Below are 26,375 nucleotides of genomic sequence, written 5' to 3'. Positions count from 1 at the left end.
TATATATCTGTATTTGAAGTCAGATGGAATAGCCTAAAGCTGAAAATTTAGCATTCCCATTTTAACATTTGCTATACAAAGGGAACTCAAAATTATGGCTAGATAAAGATTATTAGAAAATGTCAGGGTTTTCTTAAGTTTCCTTTAAAAAAAGTAAATGTCAGGTGGGAATAGCACTGGATAATTTTCTAAATTGTTTCACAGATTGTCTGTTAGTAGGTGTTGCATTGTACAGTACAAACAGTTGTTTCTGTTTAATATTATGGCAGCATCTGGTGGACCCTAACGTATCTGTGATTTGTTAGGTGCCCTATAAACATAGAAAGAAGGAAAAGTATCTTTGGATTCAACCCTAAGTCTGTATTGTGTTAACTTTTCTAGCAGTAAATTTTCTGGGAATACTGTTACAAAAGAGTTGAAGGATGTAGGTTCAGAAATCCTCTAGTGCCACAGAATATCTTGTCTCTCCTTGGCAGAACTGAAACTTCCTGATTTCACTGTAATTCTTTGTTCCTTCTTTTACATGAGTGTACGTGCACATGTATATGATATTCCACATTGCAAAGAGAGAGAAGCTGCACAATAAAAGCAAGAAGGCATATATTTCATTCTTCCATATTTCTGTTTTGTTTCCTTGCAAGTGTCTATGTATTTGTACATAACAAACAGGAAAGAGTAAGAATGAAGTAAAAAAACTTTTTGCTTTTACCTATGCATACAAAAAATTATATTTCTTTTTCTGAAGCTACCAAAATTGTCAGAATTGCTTCTTTCAGCGGGCTGCGATACTGAGAAGACAACACTAAGAACAGCATGTCAAACTGTTCTCCAAGACAGCAGTGGTGTTAGATACCTGCACACTGAGGAAAAACAATTGAATGTAAGAACTGTAAAAGTAATGAAACAGAAAATAGAAATGGAACTAAATTTTATTTTTTTTCCTTGAGTCCCACACTGGTCATTTCAGGTATTTTTCTATCTTTGTGTAACACAAATAACTGCTTTCTTTTGTAAAACAATTTCCCCCCCCCTTTGAGGCATTCATGACAGAAAGTAAAATCTTGAGGTCTTTTCATTGGGTGATTTATTTTCTAGTTTCAACATGAATTTTAGATGACCCATTGCATTTTACTGGCTTTATTATACCATATTTAGCAGTATGGGAATTCCATTAGTAAATCTAGCATGGTCACTTATGGTTTTGGGTCTTATGAAACATTTATACTTCAAGATGGACAAAACAGCTGAGAGCTAGAAATACAAGAACTCTGAATTTAACCTTTTTGAAAGTATGTAGGAAATTAATATTAGCTTACTATTACTACCAAAAAAATTTACAATTAGTTAGAATAGCCACTCTGTCAAGTGTCACTTCATAACTGTTTTCCAGAATATGATTAAAAATAAGAGATATTTGATGCAATGCCAGAGATCATATTGAACTATAAAGATATGTTCACAAGCAAGTGCTGAAGTGCTTTGCCAAATCATAATCAAACTGAGCACATGCAAAATGGCAGGTATGTAAACAAACCCCCTTTTCATTAAGCACAATTGATTAACATAATCATGAAATATCAAAGGAACAAATAACTAGTTCAGTCTTGGGCAGAACAGCTAGTTACTTCACTGGAAATTCTGATAATAAAAGTGTTTAAAGGTTGGATACATAAGTGATACTGTCAATGATGTTTCTGTTTATAACAATTGTTAGTTTTCTTCCCCCAAATTATACTTAACGTTTCTTTGGGTTTTTTTTCAAAATAGACTTAGGGCACCACTTTCTTCAAGGGCTGAAACTTAACAACAGCGATAACAAATGTTCTGTCAAATGAGTTGAACAAAAGGTTGTTGTTATAAGTCTACAGCAAATAGACTTGTGGAGCACTGAAGCAGAAGTGAGGAGAAATGGGTTCTTTTTCTTTGTTCTCTCTGCAGTGTGGTATGACTACACAGTATAGGAAGAGCAGATTTCCAAAGCTTTCCAGGAAGCTTACCTCTCTTTAGAAATTAGAAAATTATATCTTCTCATAAATACTGCCATCACTATAATGACTAGTATAAGTAAGTACTTGGTAGTGAAACGTCAGTGTTGGCTTTACAGCACTAAGCACTTAAAATGTATACTTTTCTTCCAGCAGTTAAATGATCAATTTTGATCACTTTGTGCAGGTACCATACAAATATTCTTGAAATAGAGGAACATAAGAAAATGTGAAATTGAAATATTGTAGAAAATTTCACAGAATCCTGCCATTCCAAACCAGCAAGTAGAATATCAGGTAGAGATCAGATTGTTGCAGCTGGCATAAAGAAATCGAGAGAGGTCTTTAAACTACAGCAGGATTTTGATCGTGTCCAGGCTTATTTATATAAATTTGACTTTAAACCACATTCTCACTAATCATAGGATTCTGGAAAGAACATAGATCAGTCAGAGGACCTTTCTGTTACTACCTTTAAAGTCAATAACAAATGAAATGTAGGGAAAAATGTATTTTCTGATAAAGATCTAAATGTCTCAGATGGGAAACACTGATTAATATGAAATGTGTTAAGCATTTAAGCTGTAGAAAATTCATGGCAATACAAGCTCCAAGGGAATTTGTGCAGTTAACTCCCCTAGTTTTTTTTAAAAATCCCAGCCTATGTCTTGAATGCTATGTTACATAGAGAAGTAGTTGTTCTCCAGCAATAACATTTAATGCTTTTCCCATTTCTTTCAAAAAGCAGTAAATAATTTTCCAGAAGCAAATTTTAAAACATACCAACTTCCTTTTATTGTTCCCAAAGACTAGACAAAATAACTTACAAGTCCATGTTAAAGTTACAATTATATGAGATAATTCCTTGTGCACTTGATGTTGTTGATAAAATAGATCATTCTGATTTCATAACTTAATTTTTGTAATAACTGTAAGCTGGTATTCCCTACTTCAAGAAAGCAAGGAGATAGTTTACTGCTTATAACTGCCTATGATTTTTTATGAAGCAAGACTAGGCTAGATAATATTCTCTAGTTTATAAAAGCAAAGTAGGAGCTACCGTGTTGGTTGAACTGTAAGTTGTATAGTTTCAAAAACTGGACTGCTTTTCTCCTGTGTTCAACAAGGTCTTGGGAGGGAAATGATCTGGTCAATCTGTCAGAGAGCTTCCTTCAGGCTCCATCAATAGTGCACTAATAAGATTTTAAAGTTGCCATCTTTTCAACATCTATTGAAAATAAGCAAGAGCATATGAAGTTTGGGCAGAGAGATCTTGCTTACGTACAGGCAGATAATACAAATCAACTTTAATAACTAAATGATTATACCAGGGTAGTATTTATGTATCATACTACATATCATATTACTTAGGGCAAATGAAAAAAGACTGGTACTTCAGGGGCTGCTCTCAAAGGGACAGTCATCAGTGTCTAAATATGCTTAGCCCCAAAAGGAAGAGTGGAACTGTTGCAGCCTACTTAAATGTAGGCTTTCAAATTTAAACTTCAGGTGCAGCAGCCAGTCTGACAGGGAGCCTTGTTTCTCTGCCTATATGATTTTCATGTGAACAGCATAATTCGGATGGCACTCCAGTTTTGGAGTCACATCCTGGCTGTTGTTTGAATTCACACAACACTATTGCTTGTGTTAGGCTAGTGCTAAAGCACTGGAATCAGATTTTTAGAGAGCCATAAACATTTATGTATGGATCCAAGCCATTTGACTGACCCTTTTGGATTTCAGTCAAGCTGTCTGTGTAGCTATAAGCAATTCCAAAGAAATTAGAGTAAATTAAAAAAGGAAAAAAATGATGCCTGAAGCCTGTACTATCTTGAGAGAACTTATAACTATGTCCAATCCAGGTATAGGATCCCGATGTAATATTTTACAAAAGTCTGACAAAGGTGAAATCAATCACAGGAGAGCTGCAATCCCCATTCTTTGTCTGTTCTTTCTGAGATATCCGACAACTGCAATGACACTGAGAATTAATCATGATTTATTACTCCATTGAAGCCTAAGCTATAGATCAGTCTTTGTTTTGCTTATGTAAGTTTAAATAATAACATCCAACAAGCAGATGCAGGAGGCAGCTCTGGTGAATTTCTTATTCAGCTGACTGCATGTAAATACTTCCACAAATGGCTTATAAATAATGCAAATTATACTCACTGGAAATCATGAATGGCTCTGAGATCAGTGTGGGATTTCTGCCAGATTTTTCTGGGACCTGCAAATAAATGGTGGACAGATTCAAGAAATAACAAGGGATATATCCAAGATTAAACCTAGATAGAACTTAGATGACTAGGCTCAAAACTATGCTGCAAAACATCTGAGCTTTCAAGTGCTTATCCCAGGAGTGGATTCTGAGCTCAGAATGTCTTCTGGTCATATCTTTAGTTTACAGCTCGTCAGGCATGTATGCAAGCACAAAGTCTGGGAGCAGCCCTGTGTGTTTCCTGCTGGCCAGATGTAGGTGGGTCCCAGTCCTTGTGGCCTGTTTGTGCATTTTAGAGGGAGGCTTTGTTCAGGCTTTGAAACACTCTCCAAGGACCAGACATGAAGCATTTAGGATTTGCATCCCTGGGCTTGGAGGCAATTGAGTCCTTCCTGGAAGGCAGCCCTAACTGCTGGATGGTGTTGTGGAGTTAATACAAATGTTGTGTTTATGTCACGGAGCATTGCTTTCCTTCTCATCTGTTCTAACATGTAAAACGGGGAGACAGCATTGCACATATCCTCCATAATTAGAGGACTGTGGAGGGTTTTTAGCTTGAAAATGGCATGGACCTTTAGCTGATAGAAGAAATATATATATGTGTTAGCATTGTATACGTGCATGTATGTGTGTGTGTTTAATCCATTGTGGTACTATACTTTAAAAATAGCCCATATGTTTTATAATTCAAGAGCAACTAAAATGTTTTGATAATAGCTGGTTTTTTTGGAGACTGATTACTTATGATCACTATAGTTTTCATATGTGTACAGTGGATTTGATTAACAATTCATGTATTAGTTATGATAACTGGTATTAGACATGCTCTTGCCCTATTGTCTCTGTAATAACAGTAGCAGTTAAATTATTATGATCAGGAAAGCAATTCATAAATATTGCAGTAGCAGATGTGACTGAGGAAATGGTTTGCAGTTCCAAGGCTATCACTTTCATTGATTGTAGTGACAGTAGAGTTGCTGGTGGTTATATTTTTTAAATTAGACTTGAATTTAAAAATAGAATACTAACTCCCTGGTTTGCGTCAGATTCTGCTATTTATCTCTGATGCAAAAGAGATCATGATCTGGAAAAGTAGACATTAGTTCATGTGAGGCTTAAATCCATGATTTTTAAGAGCAGTCTACCTAGAAATAGTTCACATTAATTGACTTTATTGAATTTATAATGCTCCAGATAATATGTCCCGAGGAACAGGTTGAAGCTTTTATAGAACCATGACGTAAAACAGTATATGTAGTGCATCTGAGCAGCTCTGCTCCTCCCATTGTATCAGCAGGCCACGCCAAAGTGTCATTCTGCGTCATGAACTGATTTCCAAAGACCTCCTTTTCCTCAGGCAGAACCCTCTTGCTCTAGTGCTGGGGCAGGAAAGCGAAAAGCATCTGTCTCATTAATACTTGTACTGTTAATGTGGGTAACTTCCTAGAGCTCAGCAACCTCTGCTCATTAGAAACGCTATAAACCATTTGTTGTGATCCCTCTTGGATTTCACAGGGTCTTCGGAAATACTAAGCAAAAAGTGATGATCTGATGTATAACTTATGTTAGTATCAAATCATGCCAGTTTCCTTTATATTTCTTTTTTTCTTTAATCTTTCAATCTGCACAAAAATATTTTTCCAGATACATACTTATCTACATATATGGCGTTTCTTTCAACGTTGTAGCTAATCTGATGGTGCTTTATCATCTGACATTTGTAATGTCCATCCCACATTTCTTTTGTGTTTGACTAATTTCTAGTGGGTAAGGCAACTTAGCAGTAAAATAGGGGAGTCACCAAAGTGGTATACAAAACTTTGGATCCTGCATACTGAAAATGAAGAGAATATACTTCAGTTTCATAACAACACCTACATAATGATTGGAAAAATACATACCCATTTTGGAAGAGATTCTAAGGCATATTAGTATAGTGCTTCGATAAGCCATTCTTAGCAAAATCATAACTCTTCCATTTTGTGGATGCTAATCTTTTAGGAATACATTTTGTAGTTCCTGTTGACCTGCACCTAGTAATAGGTATTTTTCATTACTAGTGGCTGTTCCTGAAAGTCTATTTTGTACAGTAAATGTCAAAAACTGTGCCTTCCCAACATGAGTGACATAAATAAGAAAAATTCTGCAGATCAGAATAAAATTCTAACAGTGCTTATTGAAACTGTTGCCTCTTCATACTAAATTCATGCTCATTTTGTGTCCTTTTACTGTCATGAATGAGCACTGACCTTTTGCAGATGACACAAAATAGGGTGGAGTGTCTGATAGACTAGAGGGACATGCTGCCATCCAGAAGGACCTTGACAGGCTGGAGAAATGAGCTGTCAGGGACCTCATGAAGTTCAACAAGGGGAAGTGCAAAGTTCTGCACCTGGGGAAGAACAACCCCATGCACCAGTACATGCTGGGGGCCCACCAGCTGGGAAGCAGCTTTGCAGAAAAGGACCTGGGTGTCCTGGTGGTTGCCAAGTTGAATCTGAGTCACCAATCTGCCCTTGTGACAGGGAAGGCTAATGGTATCCTGGGCTGCATTAGGAGAAGTGTTGCTAGTAAGTCGAGGAAGGTGATCCTTCCTCTCTACTCAGCACTGGTGAGGCCACACCTGCAGTGCTGTGTCCAGTTCTGGGCTCTCCAGTACAAAAGAGACATGGACATACTGGAGAGAATCCAGCAAAGGGCCACTAAGATGATGAATGGCCTGGAGCATCTCTCATAGGAGGAAAGGCTGAGAGAGCTGGGACTGTTTACCCTGGAGAAGGCCTGGGGCGAGTCTCATCAATATGTACAAATATCTGAAGGGAGGGTGTAAAGAGGACAGAGCCAGGCTCTTTTCAGTGGTGCCCAGTGACAGGGCAAGAGGCAATGGGCACAAACTGAAACACAGGAGGTTGCCTCTGAACATCAGGAAATGCTTTTTCACTGTGAGGGTGACTAAGCACTGGCAGAGGTTGCCCAGCCAGGTTGTGGAGTCTCCCATCCATGGAGGTATTCAAGAGCTGTCTGGATGTGGTCCTGGGCAACCTGTTCCAAATGGCCCTGCCTGAGCAGAGGTTTTGGGCAAGATGACCTCCAGAGCTATCTTCCGACCTCAACCGTTCTGTGATTCTATGACCTCTGATTTGTTGCGTATCATGTTGTTTTAATTTTGTATCACCTTACATGCTTTGGTATGTAAGAAGCAAAACCAGCCATAGACTATTGCAGGACTATATGCACAGTAATGTCAAACATTTAGATTATTTTTTCTAGCTTTAGCAGTTTATAGTCATGAAAAACTTTGCTGTAATAGAGGCAAAGTCTTAGAAAGGTAGAGTTTAATACATACTCTGACTTTATCAGTGGTATTTAGCCTGGCATTTTGTTCCTCTTGCACTGTGAACATTGCATGTATTTTCACACTGCTTTCCTTCAACAATCTGTTCCTAGTAGGCACATACTGATTTAATCAAATCTTACAGCTGTAGCTGAGAAGTGTTCTGAATAATAATAAGGCTTTTATACTGAATATGACTTCATTTATTAAATACTGCTGATGCAAGGTGGCAGATTCATTAAACTGCATAATTGGTCAATGTGCTTTTACTTCAGAAAATACTATTTTTTAAAGTTAGACCACTTGGTTATCTAATAATCTTTTATATACCTTGTTTTGCTTTACAGCAGTGTTTGAAGAACAGCTTTTGGGAAACAAAAAATTAAGCCAATGGTCTGGAATTAGCTTCAATAGACAGGTGAGACTTTCCAGTTTAGTACCTTTCTACGTAGGGAAGGTCATGGAGCTTTTGCATGAAAACACAAGATTTATTTCTTAGGTAAGTTTGCCTTTGTAAGTTGCAAAGCATCATAGATGCTTACTTTTTAGTATGTTGAAAAGAAAAGACCTTTTCTTTGGACTATGACCATCCAACTTCCTTGCTAGTGTCCCTATTTCATTAGTGTAGATAGATGCAATAGAAAGTTTTCTCTTTGTTCAGTAACTAGACAAGGAGAGAAAACGGGACAGCTGGACATTAACATACATTTGATCTCTTTGCTATACGTTGCATTTAGTTTATTAGTACTTTCTGATGCTTAAATAACTTGGTTTTGACACTACTGTCCATTGATTGAGACAGAAGAAAAACTGTTTCAGTCTTCCTTATGTTAGTAAAACCATAGTGCAACCTTGATACATAGGTTGTATTGATTAAACTTCTTGTTTGAAAATAAAACATAAAGACGACTGATTTCTATCAGGTTCTTTTAAATTTTTACTTTAGCCATTACTATTAGCTGTTGAAGAAGGCAATTGTGAGAGTCTGCACTTAGTCTCTAATCTGCTGTTTGATTGTCTGTAATAAGGAATAACTATTTATTCTTCTTTCAATATCATGTCATGCACTGATCTCATAAATTGAAAAAAGATTAATCATGCTTACTTCTCTGCCTGTGTAGACATTTCTCCCCTAAAATTCTACTGTGGTTTATTCTGATTATTATCCCGTTTCATGATATCAGTGAAATATTTTTGTTCACAACTAAGCCTAAGTAATCAAATATCTTTCCTATCAATCTATAAAATGAACTACCTAACAATTTCTGTCAGTGGAAAAACTGAAAACTTTTGCCATATATGGTGGGGAAATGACATGACATTGGTCAACAGTGTGCTAGAATGAAGACACTAGAAATAGGCAATAATAACTTGAACATCTCTGCGGGCCATGTATCCCTGCTTATTTAGAAGACAGTGGGATAGAACTTGCCTTATGGAAACAGCACACAAAAACATTGTAGCTTAGCTTGGTGGCATTTCGAGGTTAATGAAACTTCAGTCTGGATTGTTTACGTTGCAGTAAGGAAAAATGTCCTAGCTGCTATGATTAGTTAATATAATGGCTGATTGCTTACATAGATCATATCTCGTGCTGCTTCTAGGAAAAATACACTGGGAAAATGTAATTGCATAAGCAGCCATTTCTGATAAATAAAAACAGCTACAAGAGAAGTGAGCACTATCCTTTCTGCTGGGAAAGGGGCAGAAGAAAATTATGTCACTGGGTGTTGTACATGGTATCTCTGGGTGTTGTACCTCCTCCAGCATTAAGCATCCAGTACAGTCTATATGGTAATAGGATTTCCAGGCTGTGTTGCAGCACTTGGGAATGAAACTCACCCTGGCAGAACACAGAGGTAAAAGTTGTATTGCATGAAAAAGTTCTTTGGTTTGCATTAACAAGTCATATCAGATTGCCTTTAATTCTTCCAAAAGGATTTTATTTTTTTCTCCTGATAGAGATTCTGTTTTTTTGGGGGGACAAATGCAAATTTCATAAAATTAACCCATACCTCCCCTTTGGGAAAAATTCTTACTGATATTTTAGTCACAGACAGCTATGACTCAAGTGCGGAACCTATCAGAATTTCATTGTTCTTCATTCAAGTATATATTTCTTTATAGTTTTAGGAAAGTGTCTTTACTCATGTTTAGAAGAAAGAGGGAAGAAATTTTTAGATTTTGTTTTAGGTGATTTTTTTTCCATAACTTAGGAACAGAAATCTTTAAACAGATTGTTATTTAATCCTGCATTATTTAACTAAAAAAACCCATTATGAGAGACTCAGAGTTGTCTGAAATATTCTTCTGATGTTTGAGCTCTCTTGCCCCTTTTTCCATATCATTTCACTATATCCCACCTGCATTTGTGTCAGCATGATTGCCTTTCTACAGTGCAATATTGATCAGATTTTGCTAGTTCTCAAAGTTCAATAATTTATTATTTTTATAATAAAGAGGCCTCCAGCATTACTAAATTAAAAAAACAACAAAGGCATAAACATCATACAGTGATATCACAGGGCAGAGAAATTTTAGGCATTCAACATTTGTTGAAGAAATGAATTTATGAGGATCGATTCATTTTGAAAATATATATTCTCACTAAATTGTATTTCTGGAACATGTTGGGACTTTATTTTGCTGAAAGTTTTATTAATGCAAAATATGCTATCACGGGACCAACAAATCAAAGCCTGTCATTGACAGATATTGCTTTGCAGTGCATCCAAATACAATACTTATACTAGTTAATTATTTGCTACTCATCCCCAAAACCTCAAAATTTAATCTGCAATCATCGTAACAAAGAAGATTGAAGTTTAAGATTGGTATGCATAACTTGTTGAAATTCACAGAAGAAAATCCAGTTTAAAGAAAATGAGGTGTTTTGTGACAGTGTAAAAATGATTTATACACAAACCATGTCAAAACCAAAGAAGAATAAAACCAATAAAATCAAGGACAAATAGTTTATTAGTAATTGTATGACTAAGCTTGCCTCATGTTTTGAATATCGCTCTTTAGTGCCTGAACAATTCTATGGTGTTAAGACGACTGAAATTAAGTAGATTAAGACATATACCAGTGGAGTCATCAGATATGGCCACTAAGGAAAACAGCGTAAGTCATCTGTTTAGATAAAAATCTCTCTTGCTATTGTTTAGCACTGTGTGGCTGCAGGGATTGTGGTATACAGTACCCCTGAAATTGTTCTAAAAATGGATAGGAAACGTGCCATGTTGTCACTATAGAAATAATCTTCATTATTCAGTATTTGCAAAACTCTAATAGGATTGTGAATCAGCTGTTCTAGTCAGTATTTTCAATCTTCTTTCTTCTCTGTCATTTAATCTGTGTAAGATGGCAGACACTGTCTTTACCCCCACACTTGGGTTTTGAGTAATTACTCTTTTCTATTACTTTAAATTTGCAAGATGTACTGCAGTGTAAGTTGTAGGTAGCTGAGAGGTCAGATACATGGGTTCATGTTTTAATATTCCTTCTCAAAACTTCAATACCCTAATCTTTCTTACATTTCAGCTGTAGTTATGGATAAATTATTTGATAAACAATAAATTATAACTGTAATATAGGAGATTGCATTTAAAAGTGTATGGTAGCTGAGCATTTCTTCCTGCTTTTCAGATTCTAAAATTCATACTACTTTTTATATCTCTTTGGCCAATTGCACATTATCTTAAATGCCTTGTTGGAGGCATGTATGCATTCACCATCATTACACAGGAGACATGAAACCTTCTGAATAAAGATAGTGTCAGTGTTTCTTTTCATAGTGATAATAGGATTTTGTACAGAAATGCAGGAAAGCTAAAAAACCAAAACTTTTAAGTCAGAAGGTTATGTGAACCTGATTTTTATTTATTTACTTGAACATATGTAATTTTGGGGAATATAATCCACCCACCCCTTGAAGGCAGATGCCATTGGTATTTTCAGAGATTTCCCTCAAATCCTAATAAACACATCTATGTACTATTTTTTGTCTATGTCAACATTATGCAGTACAAAAAGATACATTAATCCTGTTACATGGTAAATTAGGCAATAAGCTACAAACATTTCCATTCCTTACTAACACAGCAAATATTTCTGGTTTGCTCTCCTTAAATTGGAAGTTTTCAGAGTAGTAGAGATGTAGAAAGTGATGAGAGTGTGGTTCCAGAGATTTGGACACTTTATTTAGGTAAACTATGTTTGGATTTATTTTCAATTTCATGTATTTCACTTAGAGGGCTCAGGGCTCTCCACCTTGTCAGCTTTAAAAATAAGGCCCTGTTTCAAAGGTAAGTGGTTGCTTTTGACAAGTGGATGCCTATAACCAAACTTGCACTTTCTGCTTTAGAAGGATGATTAGCTGCCTCCTACTTACGTAAGTAGATTGCTGAAACCAGATTAATTAGCCTAGGAAAAAATTCTAAAAATACTTTTTATCAATTTCCCATGAAAACTTTAATATATACGCTATTCCTTAAAATGACTTACTGTTTTGTGGGTAGCAGAATGCAAAATAATTGACCAGAGGTACTCTGGTGATTTAGTCCATTTTGCAAATATTTAGAAAGAAAAGTGTCTATTATTTCATGACTGTTCTAAAAAGAGGCCACTAAAATCTAATACACCGCCCAAAATTTGATGAGAGAATTTTTTCAGCATATTCAACAAACTGTGAACAGTAGAAAATGTAGATGGAATCCCCTCATTATCTGCTGCCTTTAGAGAGTTGTTTTCTTTGAACATGTCTAATGCATCCTGTATTTTGAGTTAGATTTAGGAAAAAGATTTATTGATATAAAAAACGCAGAATTCACATTTTTCTACTTGTGTAGTCTTAGAAAAAAACCTTTTCCTTTTTAAGATTGTTAAAATTAAGCCTTCAACAGATTATCATATCCTCTGAAGCATTATTTTTTAAACATAGATCCCTATACATAAACATTCCATTATAAATCAAGATTAAAATGGACCAGTATCTGAATTTATTATACACTAGCAGATCTCCTAACATTAAATACATATCCTGGCACTTACAAAAATAATTCTGTGGAGTTAATTTATACCCAGTCTTCCAAATTTGCTGCAAGACCTGACTAGACAAACTACACCCCCACTGAGACAGACACTTGTCTTTTTGATATATAAATAGTGAGAAAGGTTTCTTTGGAAGAGATACACTGTTCTGAATTAGTTTCCTGCGCCATTTAAGACACAAATACTATAAACTCTGATTGTACAAGATTTCCTGTATATCTGGATTGAAGCCAAGTGAAGAGTGAAATGAGAGGAATGAGAGAAACAAAATCTGGAGGCTGTTGGAGGATTTCTGAAGCCAAGTTTCAGCTTTACATTAGGCAACAAACCATCAGTATTCTAGATAAAATGGACTGAGCATCTTGGTTTCTCTCGCAGGAACTTACTAACCATCAACTAGATTTTATTCTGTATAAAGTGATCAGCGACCGACTTATTTTTCTTGTTGCTGTATTGCATCCAAATGGCCCAGATTTGTTTCTGCTAAATTTAGCCATTTAAATGTAGGCATCTAATCTGGTTATCTAAATTACCCCAAGAGCTTAGAAAGTCCTCTGAAGGCCTGTACCACACTCTCATATGAAAGAAAGTAGCTGGGAAGGACATACTGTGTAATAACAAATACTGTAAAAGTGATTTTTGTTAACTCAGGAATAACCTTTCCTGAAAAAAGAAGTGCCCTTTATGGTTCAGTGTTTCTTGCCCTTCTCCAAAACTGTGAAAAGTGGACGCTGCTGGAGTCAGAGGCATTGGTACTCTCTCTGGTGTGAGGTTTTCTCTGGTGCCCAGTTAATGTGTCCTCATATGCTCAGAATTGGAATGATCTATGAATTCATTGGAGCTTCTGCCTGAAAGTATATCTCACTTGCATATATTCACACACACAAACCAATATACACTTGATTGGACGTAGGTCCATTGGATTAACCATGCACTGCCACAAGCTTTTTCAAAGGAAGTTAAGCATACACTTTTAAAACAAACTCATGAGAATACCAAATCCATTCTCCTTAGGATTCAGTACAGGAGACGGGCATTTTCAAATTTTCTTGACTCTGTGGGAAACTGAGTTTATTCAATGTGGGTAACATTTTAAATGTAGTTATAGCTAATAGGTAAGTTATAGTTACAGTTATAACTATTAAAAAAGTTATAGATAATAGGGAAATAGATGTTTTTCAAATGACTAAAACCCGATGTCTTTGTTGAAACTTGTTATTTTGCCAAGCCATGCAATTCTTTTTTTCAAGGAAATAACTTCGTAGTTCAGCTAATGCAAATACCAGCCACAGTATGCATATTATCCTTTTGCTACAGGATCAGTTTTCACATTTACAGTTTTCAATCAGTTATTGCAATAGCATTTTTTAAAATGGCAAAAAACTAGAAACATTGCCAAATACTTTCATTTACAAAATTTTCATTAGCACAGCAACAGCAGAAATTATTTATCCCTTTACTTATTTTGATTCCCAACTGAAAAAAAAAAAGACCTAAAAAACCCCCCAACAAAACAAAACTAGAAGAAGCAAGTATGAATTCACTTTGACGAACCGAGACACTACAAAAAGGACACTACAATAAAAAGATGATAAGTAAGATACATGCCCAAAGTGAAATTATCCATCCAGGCATTCTGCTAATTAGGTCTTCTAATTAGTAATTGTTGTAATACAAGGACTAAGGCACTTCAGCTTGGAAAGAGATGATTGAGAGGAGATATAATAAAGGACTCTGAAATAAAAAACTGTTATAGAGAAGGGTTTACACAGAATATTTATTTATTGCTTCTTAAAATGGAAGAGGTAGTTGTGATCAAGGATAATGCCAGGCAGAAGACTTTAAGTAAACAATAGAAACTGTTTTTGCAAAATGTATACTTATATTGTGGAACTTGTTTGTAAAGCTGTGGTGGTTAAAAGAATAAATAGGAATAGGAGAGGGATTAAGCAAATTAATTAATTAGGGCAGGCCAGGCACAGCCATAGTCTTATTTCTGGAACCTGGAAGGACACAGAGGTGAAAAATTCTTTCTGTATTTTTCCTATTTCATATACTCGCAATTATTCACTATTGTCTTCCTTCATACACAAGACATGGGAATGTTTGGACCTGTCATTACAGTTGTTGGACTACCTGGGAAATAAGAAACTAGAAGTGTCTGTCCAAACTTAAGCAGTTTTCATACAGAGAGATTACAGGTCTAGGTTCCGTCAACTTGAAAGTGAGATGATGGGAGTGAAAGTCATACACACATGTAATGCCATTAATGATATAGGAAAAATATGGTTTTCACCTGCTCCTGTAAGAGATGGCACAATGGCACGATGAGTTTTGATCCCATGTGACAGCTATTAGATAACAGCTAATCCTAAAAGAAATGGAAATTTTATATCAGGCTTTCAGCAATACACCAAAACATTCTTGAGACCCCTGCTAAGCATTTGTCTATCTATTTTAGGACAAGGGTTGTTATTTTTCTCATGCAAACCCACACTGGGCATTATGAGAATAGACTGGCATAAAATAGTAATTTTTATTGAGAACATTTCAGTGACAAAATGATGTAGTAGAAAATAAATCTTTAAAGCAACTTTCTGGAAGAAATAATCTGGATCACATCAAAAAAGCCTTTATGAAAGAAACACACAAAAATTAAAGTAATTGAAGATTTTTTAAAGAAACAAAGCTTATTCTGAAAAAACAGTTATCTGCATGAAAAAGTATATGAATTATATAATTTATCTGGTGTGGTCTTTAGTGGCATTAAGGATTTACGTTTAGCATAATGAACATTTTCTTATGGTGAGAACAGCCAAGCACTGAATTAGGACTGCATAGAAATGTTGTGGATTTCAGCAACAGATGTACTTTAAACTCGCATGTGACAGATGTTTGGAATGATGTATTTAGACTTGGTCCTGGTTTGAAAGAATGGGATGGACTGTATGATCTTTCCCATTCCCTTTCAACTCTATTATTAAAAATTTCTATTATTCTATGAGTTACTGAGAATATCTGACATTTATGCAACTTGAGTATTACACAGAGCCAGATCCCCAAAAAGGACTTTGTTAAAGGTTAGATAACGGAATCGAGATCTCTCAATCCCAAGTGAAGAGCCTGAAAATCCTGATTAATAGCTGCCAAATCCTGCAGACGTGTAAACACCATAGTGTTCCTGAGGATCACACAGGAGAGTTTCTGAAGAACTGTAAGATCCTCATCTGCATGGGCTGCAAAGCTACGCAGCTGTACAGGCATCAACAGCACAGGCATACAAGTAACTGCAGTGTGGTAGAGAGATACATGAGCAAGCTGTGAGTTAAAGCTCATCTAAATCACCACTGGCAAAGTAGTTGGAGATAAGGGATTTTGTGCAGGCAGTTTACCTTGCTTCTCAGATAGTGCACAACTATGTGAGGAACATAAATGCTGTGACAACGTTGTCAGACTCGACATGACTGAATATCGTTTTGCCTCCTTGAAGACAAATCTGAATTTAAAAACTGAGTAGTTCTCGATCTCTCTTTCCTGAAAGACTCACACAAGCAAACATGCTCTGAAAATAGCTATTCTACAATCTCTGACCTGGGCTTATGGTACACTGCAGGCGTCTGACTTCAAGTCCAGGTGGACAAAGTGCCTCTTGCCTATTTGTACACCTTTCAGATATCTGCAAAAGCTAACTAAGAAAAGCAAGCAAACTCAGTAAGTCTACATAGGCATTTCCCTTCTTAAAAAATGTGGAGATTGCAGACTGTTATCCTTTTACTCCAAATAGCCCCTTATCTTGCAGGAGACCTGGGTAGAATACTGTTTGCCCCGAAAAGCTTCAAACCCACACCTCTACCTCCCTAGATGATGCTGTAACTTCCAGATCATACACTACTCTTAAACAGTACTTACTCTCAATGCCTCCCTTTTGAAGTACTTCAACTCTTCAGCAGCGTGGGGAAATGAAAAAAATCCTGACTTTATTGAGTGTTTGGGGGAATTCTATGTTCCTGTTTGTGTTTGAAGGACAGGGGACATTGATCAGTGAAAAACTGAGGACAGAAAGAGGCTTTAAACACTTACTCTGCAGAATTCCCTGGCCCAGTGCTACAAGTGTTGCTCAATACAATAAACTTATGCTTATTTTTATTCTGAATCACTAAGTCAGAAAGCTTTACAATAAGGCAGACTTAAGATATCATACTCCTGCTCAGATTGTTTTTCTGTTCTATGTCTGAATCTTGGCAAGTCGTCACTGAACATACTTGTTATGTTTCCCTCTCTGAGACTCTTAGCTACATAAACAAAGTAGGGAGCCAATGTACTTGGCCCAGAGATCTGGAATTTACTGTGGAGGCCAGACATCTAGGAGCTCAGGCAATATGTACTCAACACTGTCAGTGTCACTGAGTTTTATGAGTACAGCTCACAGTCCACAGTTGGTGGGCTTGTTTTAAACGCTTTACTTTTCATGTAAGATATTGCTTCTATGTGTAGACATTTCAGTGGGACTTCTCAGCTCCCTACAGGTGAGCATTTACCAAGACCATAGACTGACTCTGGAAATAATTGGTCCTCGAAATGGACCTCAACCTACCCTTTGAGTATGTTCCTGAGAGCTAGTTGGTAAGATTGTTCTCCTCTGGGGAAAAATATAAAGAAGTAAACCTCGAACAAAGCTATACTTATTTCACATGCATATTATTAAAGCTTCACAAGCTTTCCTTTCTCATTTTTGTCAAAACACCTATGCTTCCTTGAGAAGTAAATGTTTCACTGCTTGCTATTCCAATACTTCTACCTGATTATTTCAATGATGTAACTTCTGACATGGGAAGAAACTATCTGAATTTAACTTGGCACCAGGAAAAAAGTCCCTACAGTCAGATCAAGCAGGTTAGAATAGTCTTTTAATGGAAAGCAAAAAAATCTCTGTATCTTCAGTCACTTAAAATGATACTAGGCAAAACATTCCGTCACTGCATTGACAGTTTGTGTAACAATTTTCCTTAATTTATCTGTTCTTCCTGTTGACCTAATGGTTTTCTGAGAAACTTTTCTGTAATAGATTTCAGGGCATGACTGTTTTGCAGATTAAAAATAGAGAGCCTTGAATGTCTCAATTATATTTCTGATAATAGAAGCATATATTCAGTATGCAAAATTTCACAGGCATTTTTAATGAAATTAATTGGGGAAATCTGTCTGACAGATTCTTGCTTTCCTTTTTTTGTTCCAATGACTTTAAAAGAAAGATTTCATCTGTGCATCTGTGGACACAAAGTGTTCGCACAAAAGGTTGTAGTATACCAATATAATACAGTTTTTAAAGGTTTGAGTGGGATTTTTTCCAACATTATTCTGTGAAGAAGATTGAGTCTGTTTGTCCATTCAGTGATAGAGAATGTAACCTACATTTGTAGGTGTTACAAGATCCATGCTGATAGAGGCAAGTGGTAGGAGATGGTAGGCATCAGCCATGGGCCGACAAGCAGAGTACTGTGCTCTTTGTATCCATTAAAAAGCTTCCACATATCAAATTCATAGTGCTTATTTGTTTATTTCCACTACAATTTGTTGTGCTACATTCATGCTATCAACAAAAATACAAACCCTTCCCTCAAAGGTCATAGGACTGTAGAATAAGTTAGGCTGGAAGGGACCTTTAGAGATCCTCTAGTCCTTGCTCCAAGGCAGGACCAACTACAAAATTAGATCAGGTGGTTCAGGGCCTAATGTTGCACTCATTCTAATGGGACAAAAAGGTGAGAAAGGCAAACAGTAAAAAAAGGCCTGAAAACTTATTGTTCCACTTGCCACCTCTGTCTTTTCTAGGGCAGCATCTTCTTCATCTGTTTCTTTCAAGTCAAATTTTAAAAGGCTTTCCTAGCTGCACAAACTCCACATGGTCTTACTGGGATCCATTTGATAGTCATCTTTTCCATCACTTCTGAGGCCTGGGTTTGGATCTGCACCTTGCCGTAAATGAGCTTCCCACCGTTGCAACCTGCTCTCCTCTAGGTTACTCCTTATTATTATTACTTTTTCGCCTGTCTAATCAGACTATATTTTTCTCCCTACCCAACTTTTCTCCGTCCTGTCCCAATTTATTGTATTATTGAAGCTGCTCCCAACAAGCATGCATACTTTCTTCCAGGAGGAGAAACCCTTCTTCTAGAGAGTCTCACCTGACCCAGGGCAAAACAGGCAGGACAAAGAACCTCACCTACGCCTTTTTAAACAAAGCATGCAGCTTATGATACACTGAAAACAACCAAATGTAATCCAACCACCACAGTGTTCTTAAGGAATATTTTCAAAGTGACTTAGGGATATTAGTTTTCTAGGGATCCCAGCCACAGAAGAATTGAACCCAAACAGACAGGTTAAGCTAGTTTTTGAAAGAGAAGGTGAAAGCCCAGATTTGTTCTCTTCTAAATGTCTGTAGAACTTCTGAGTCCCAACCTTCCCAGCTTCTGTTTTGGCAGTTACTGGTTTCTCACATGTAAATTGTCCATTAGTTACTTTGTGTAATTGACTCTGGTTAATCTAATTTAGGTAAATGTTCTGGAGCATATTAATTACTTAGTACCTTAGCTATAAACTAATCATATTCTCCATGAACGTGATGTGAATTACTAAGTTTCTTCAGGCCTAAATGAGAAATTTTTTTTTATGTTTTAATAAGCATTTTGTACCCTTTTCATAAATAAAACCATAAGGAATACTAGCCATCTCTCTGTTATATGATCCAGTCTATTTAACCAAAATTATTGTTGGCAGAGGGCCATATGCCTGCAAATTTTCACATACGAAATTAGTAACAATTTCCATTTAGTAAGACCTTAACATGAGGAAGGCCAGCCAGATGGATTAAAAAATAATTCTGTCTAAACCAGAATCCATTTAAATATTTTAAGCATTTCTTGACTTAAATAAATTCTTTACGTTTTCCTTTCCTAACAAATTAGCATTTTGTAGTCTGAGATTAGTACAGAAAGCTCTCTCTGAAATTATGCATTCTGGGACTTACAAGGTAACTCACTCAGATAAGAAAGCTATTTACCAATTTTAATTTTCTGTAAATTCAGTTTTTGAATATTTTCTCCTATTAACCGAAACTTTTTGTGGGGCCTTATATTAACTAGATGAGGGGTTACATTCTTTAAATCTAAACATTTAGCCAGCCATATGATGGAGAGGGATTAAATTTGCCTTTTTTCTCAAGCAAAAATTATGGCTGATTTCCCGCCCCCCCCCCGCATTTAATTGCCATAATTTTCAAATAGTGAATTTCTTGATGTTCACATAAGAGCATAAATTCCCAGGGATTTAGGTTTTTTTCAGGCATTGATGAACACACTCTGCCATGAACCAGGTAATAAGCCTTGCAATGACTTTGGACACATGATATTCCCTGCAAATGTTTCTACATTTATATTTTCATGCTAGTTTTCACTAAAGTTTTACTTTGAATTTTTTTCTACCCAATAAGTAATCTGACACTAGATTCTATTTTCACGGTTTCACAATTGTTCCTCTAATATTTCATATAAGTGATTTTATTTTATTTCTTTTGGTAGCTGGAGTATATGTATAATATACTGTGTTGTGCATAAATACACATATATCTGTATAAATATATATATATAATATAAATGTATAGTGTCATAGATATCTTCTCTGCATCTCCTATGATGCCCTGAAACCGTGTATGGTGGTGCAAGGCATAAAATTGAAAGTGTTAATTAACTTTGGATGAAAATAATGACACAGTGATATTGATGTGTGGGTCATTGAAGAAAACAGTTACTTTTTACAGTGCAATTATGTTATTTGATATTGCCTTTCTTTGAATAGGAAAATGTTTGGTTGCTGGTTTAATTTCTCAAGGTGCATGGGAAATTATCTCCCCAAACGTATATTTAAATGTAAATTCTGTAGTTGATTGATGCTATGATATTGTTTTTGAATGCTTTGTGATTCATTAGAATTGATTAATAACTGGTTGACATTTGCATATGTGAATATGCATTTACCTGTTCAAGAGATAACAGAGGGACTGGCTGATCTGAAGATGTACCAGTAGGGAATGTCTGTGGTGCCAGGTCCTGGTGCTGGCTGAACTCCTACCCAGGTGGTGTGCTCAGGTTCAGATTCTCCATGAAGCAAGTGCAACAGTTATATCCAGAATGTATTTGGTGCCTTATACTATATCAGGTATTTTTTCACCTCAGCAAATCAAGCCTTTTTTTATGAAAAGGGGAAGAGTGCCTTATGCACCCACTGACTTCTATAAAAGGGACAGCCTTCACTCACAATCTCCATTCTGAGTGTGCACACCATTTGTGCTGCCTGTTGCTGCTGTTGCTGTTGTCAGTGATTGAGATGAGATCTGTGACCAGGAGGCCTGCTACAGGCAATTTTCAACTTCCAGTAGCTAAACAAAATGTATTGTTGCCTGATCTGCCCCAAGGGAAAAGCACATACTTTCTGGTGAGCAAGGCTGCTTGTTCCTGCTCTCTCCACATCCTCATAGCAAAATGGGTTATATACATGTAGGATGGGTTGGACTCAAGCGTATAGGGCAACACACCTCCTTCAAGGAATCACATCCCCAAGGCAAGAAACAGCCAACATCTTATGAAACCTGGCTATGCCAAATAGTGTCAGTAGAAAGTGAACATGAGAGGAATAAAATTGTCATGAGGATATGAAGGACAGAAACAAGATATTAAGTAAAACAGTGAGACTCAGTTCTTCACTTTATCTGTTGCCAACATGAGTCCCCCAAGAACCAGTGGAGCTTCTAGTCACATACCTCTTCAAGTCTTTTCTTCTTTTATCATACTGAGACTCCTGAGTCCTAAACAATAACCTTGAGTATAGATAACGAGGCCAGGGTAATTCTTTAATAGACAGTATCTCGGAAGCATTGCCTGAGGAAAATTGACTGGCTGGTAATGGGAACTCTTCAGAAGTTTAGGGAAGCATATGAAGGCTCTGAGTTGGGCTGTAGTGGTTTGTGCACTTCTGAATTTTGTACATCAGACTACAGAAGGATGTACAGGGGGAGAGAGCAGTGGAGCTGGCCTGGTCTTTCTATCAGTGTCCTGTAAGTTGCAAGTGGATTTAGAGACTCTGGGTGTTTCAGGAAAAGGGGAATAATCATTGAGTCTATGCTAGCTATTTTTGCAGTACAACTACCTTAGGCCATGCTCTTGGCTGGTCAGGCCCAAGGGTAGACTTACATCATGGACTGTAGGTGTATAATGGTGAATACAGACTGTCGCTTTGACATCTCCAGGACTGCCCAGAGTGCCTTTTGTACAGGACTGTCGTGGTTTCAGCCCAGCCAGTAACAAAGCACCAGGAAGCCACTTGCTCACTCCTTCCCCCGAGTCCTGGTGGGATGGGGAGGAGAAAATACAAAAAAAAGCTCATGGGTCGAGACAAGGACAGGGAGGGATCACTCACCACTTATAGTCACAGGCAAAAGACAGGCTCAACTTGGGGAAGAAACAAAATCAATTTAATTTACTACAAATTAAATCAAAACAAGGATACTGAGAAATAAACCCAAACCTTAGAACACCTTCCCCCCAACCCTCCCTCCTTCCCAGCTCAACTCCACTCCCGGTTCTCTCTCCCTCCTCCCCCCGGCGGCGCAGGGGGATGGGGGTTGGGGTCAGTTCTCCACACGCTGTCTCTGCCGCTCCTTCCTCAGGGGGAGGACTCCTCACCCCTCCCCTGCTGCACTGTGGGGTCCCTCCCACAGGAGACAGTCCTTCCTGAACTTCCCTGGCATGGGTCCTTTCCACAGGCTTCAGTTCTTCCCAAACTTCCCTGGCGTGGGTCCTTTCTGCGGGCCGATCTTCAGTCACATGCTGCTCCAGCGCGGGCTTTCCCATGGAGTCACGGCCATCTTGGGGGGCATCCATCCCCCTGCTCCGGTGTGGGCTCCTCTCTCCCCGGGCTGCAGGTGGGCCTCCACTCCCCCGCTCCCCTCCATGGGCTGCCGTCTCACCACGGGCTGCAGGGGCATCCCCTCCTCCGGCCCACCTCCTCCCCCGCCTTCCTCACTGACCTCGGTGTCTGCAGAGGGGTTCCTCTCACATTCCACTCCCCTGACTCACTGCAGGTTCCCCCTCTTAAATGTGTTCCCCCAGAGGCGCTACCACCGTCTCTGATGGGCTCGGCCTGGGCCAGAGGTGGGTCTGACTTGGAGCCAGGAAAGCTTCTAGCAGCTTCTTATAGGAGCAGTCCCTGCAGTCCTTCCCCTGCTACCAAAAAACCCTAACACACAAGCCAAAACAACGACATTTGCTTACAGCTCCCAACTGGAATGGCTTTGCTTCTAGAGTAGGAGCTTGAAGTACTAAGCAGCTGTGGGAGATGCTGGTAATGTGATCCCTGACATCTGAACATGGCTGATCTGCTAACGGTCCCCATGGAGCCTGCCCTGTGCCTACTCACCAGTCCTTGTCTTGTTCCTCTCTGCTGGCGCTAAGTTGAAGCTATCATTTCCCCTGCTGGACTTCCAGCTCTTTATTCAGTCTACCAGTCCCATCCCTGTCTATGGACTGAGAGGTGTACCAGTGTGCTTGAACAATGGCTGCAGTATAACCTTGGGGTGTAGGAGAGGGGGTCCGTGTGACGTCCAGAGCCTGTGACTTCAGGCAGGCATGGGGGGAAGGAGAATCAGAGAAGTCTCTCAGTAAACCACATCCATAATCAATTTGTTATTGACACAAAGCCACATAAAGCAGCAGTCCTGCCAGAAAAATGACTTACCACATTTCAGTTTGTTTTCCATGTGGAGCAAACCAAGGTCATTTTTAAAGTGATGCCATGACAGAAAATCTGTGGCTATTTACATGAGTCACCTATGGATGCTTGGGGATGTCTAAGTTCTTCTCAAACACATAAATTGCATACAGTTTCTAGCATTGCTGGAGGGCTGTGCTTTGCTGGACAGCTGAGGTTTGACTGTTAGGATAGTCTTCCTTCTGTTTGCTGAACAGCAAAATAGTCTAGCTAGGCTACAGAGAGCGTCTATATTCCTCCTTCCTTTTCCAGTTTCTGAATTGAAAACTGCTAAGCTTAATGGAAACACTATCTATCCCCTTATCTTTGGAGAGATATGCTATCTGCTCTTTAACCATCTGTTCCATTTATTTTTCACAGTTTTTTCATTTTCAATACTTAGTATAAAGGAGTTAAGCACAGATTTCTAAGATTTGCCTTCAAATTCTCAGTCTTCCCAGGAATGACTTTCAGATGTGATTCACTTGCATTTGTGTAGTTCTGCTGTGAAGGAGCAGCCTGTCTATAAGTTTGTGCTATTCCTTTCTAAATTGTTGCTGATTACCTTTATGGTCTGATTTGATATTCATTCCCGCAGACCTGAAGGCTACTGATGGGTAACTTAAACAGAGCTCTGTGGGGCACACTTTTTTGCTGTGGATGGCCAGGGACAATGAATGACAATGAAAGATTATGCTCTTTTCCGGAGGATTAATCAATTATGATACAAAGTGAATTTTTTTTTTTCAATTAGATTCTAAATAGTTGATAATTGAGCAATTTTGTTCTTGATGTGGGAATGCTCCTAGAAGAGTAGAAAGCCTTTGAAAATTTAATTCTCTCTGGGGTGGTCTAATATACCATGAACCTTACAAGCTTGCAGGCTTAATGGGCTTTCCTTCCAGCTTGCCAGCTCTAATTAAAGGCAAACTCTGTTTCAGTATGGTATTATATTAGCCTGCATAAAATCACCACATTTGCATGAGCCTGTCAAACCTCATATTCAAACCTGCCTAGTCTCCTGAATGAAGCAGGAGATTTCCTTTCTTTTTCTTCTGGCCATCATGGTCTTCTGAATTAATTGTTCGAACTCTTTGTTTCTGCAACTGTGAACCTGACAGGTAGTGCATTTCTCATTAACAAGGTGTTTCTGGTGTCATACTGCTACTTTTCTTCATATTGCATAGTAAGACTGTTTCCTAGTCAAAGAAAAAGTAAGTCAAAGGGTCTGGGAGGCTATCTCTATAAACATGACTGGCACTACATAATGGCACAGGTGTATCCTTGAGAAAGAAACTTGACAAAATATTCGGTATTATATGTTCTCACATTCATACCAAAAAACTCACTGAATTTACATTATTCTCTTCCTTTATTTACAGCCTAATAGGCATTAGTATCATTAGTTGTGATTATGACATATAATCCATAGAAATAATGTGGAAAATGGAGTGATAGGAAGCCAACAAAACTCCCCCTACAAACTCTTTGTAAAGATACTGGCCTTTACTTTGAAAAATTGGGTAATAACAATGTAAAACAATTGACTGTCCTTTTCTTGTTATATATACTTGTTTTATTTGTGTCCACAATTAAAACATTAATCAGAAAGAAAAAGAGCAGAATCTGTCATGACTCCAGTTCTCTCCATCTAGAAAATTTGCTAACTACTTTACAAATCATACACTTTCACTCCATTGATATGTAGCTTCTTTATAGTGAAATAGGATGCTTATCCACGTAGAGTAACTCTGCCAATATGTTTGAGGTAGATACTGTAGTGTATTGCATCAAATGCAAATTCCAGTGTGATTTTTTTCAGATAAATAAAGTGCAATTATTCACTTTAAGTTTTAGCTAGGGCCTTTCAGTCATATGCTTCATTTGTTCCTACTGCTTTGTAACATCTGAGTGCTTCACTGGACATTAATGGATTTAACTTCACAATACCATTGAGATATGGTAGTATGATTAACTTTATTATGCAAAAGCAGAACTGAGACACTGAGAAACGTAGGATCCAAATTAAAATCCATTGAGAAAAGAAAATATTTGGTCAGCTTCAGCTGGCCTTGGATCATACCCAAGCTTATATATGAGACCTGGAAAGACTTTATCATTGGCAAGCAGTCTCTTAAGCAAAAAAATGTTCTGTTATGAAAGGGTAATGGGATCTTTAATCAGTGCAAGTGATATGAGCTGTAGTTTGAAATGCCAAGAACACTGAAATGTCAGTATTTGTACTAAAGAGTCACCAAGAAAAAAAAAAAAAAATGTCATCAGTAGTTCTCTCCTGAAGGAAAAACAATTACACTGGGACAATTTTTCTTACTATTTTCTAATTGAATAGTAAAGTATTTGAATTGTGATTACAACAGAATTACTATCCCTGAAGCCTTCATGTGTGTATCTATTAAGAGCACTTTCTTGCTGCTAGCATTTTCACAAAATAATATCAGCAAAGAACTCCTACAGTGAACACATCCATACATCTGTTAGTATAGTTGGTTTCACTCAGGAAAACCATCTCCTACACCAAGGATTCACACAGCACCTCTGATAGAAGGACTGCAGCATTGATCTAACATTAGTGCACAAAATACTGTACACACAGATTGCTGGAAATGTAAATGTTAAATTTGCAATGTATTATAAAAACACTAGCAGATCTTAGCTGATACGATTTAGCTCTTAGAGAATTTACTATGGACTTACATATTGATGATGACACGTAAGAAAATTCTAACATTTTAGTAATTTTTAAGGATCTTTTTATCCTCTTTGATATTTGCAGCTGCAGTGAGCTTTAGTATACCCAGCTCCAGCTTCTGTCAGGATTAAAAAGCTCCCCAAAGCTCATTACAATTATATATATCAGTGAAGACTACAGCAACATCCGTGCTAGAAAACAAGTTATAAATTCCCTAATGAGAGAGGTCAAACAGAAACCTTCAGCTCAAGGTCTCATTATGTGCTA

General features: G+C 37.5%; 1 long non-coding RNA gene across 1 annotated transcript in view; it reads left to right on the top strand.

The window, feature by feature from the left end:
• Positions 1–26,375, top strand: part of LOC115342726 — a 96,580-nt gene that overhangs the window by 15,642 nt on the left and 54,563 nt on the right. The window lies entirely within an intron of this gene.

Source organism: Aquila chrysaetos, chromosome 1 (genome assembly GCF_900496995.4).
Source record: "Aquila chrysaetos chrysaetos chromosome 1, bAquChr1.4, whole genome shotgun sequence".
Lineage (NCBI taxonomy): Eukaryota > Metazoa > Chordata > Aves > Accipitriformes > Accipitridae > Aquila > Aquila chrysaetos.
The sequence above is the reverse complement of the archived record's forward strand: the minus strand, read 5'-3'. Positions and strand labels throughout refer to the sequence as shown.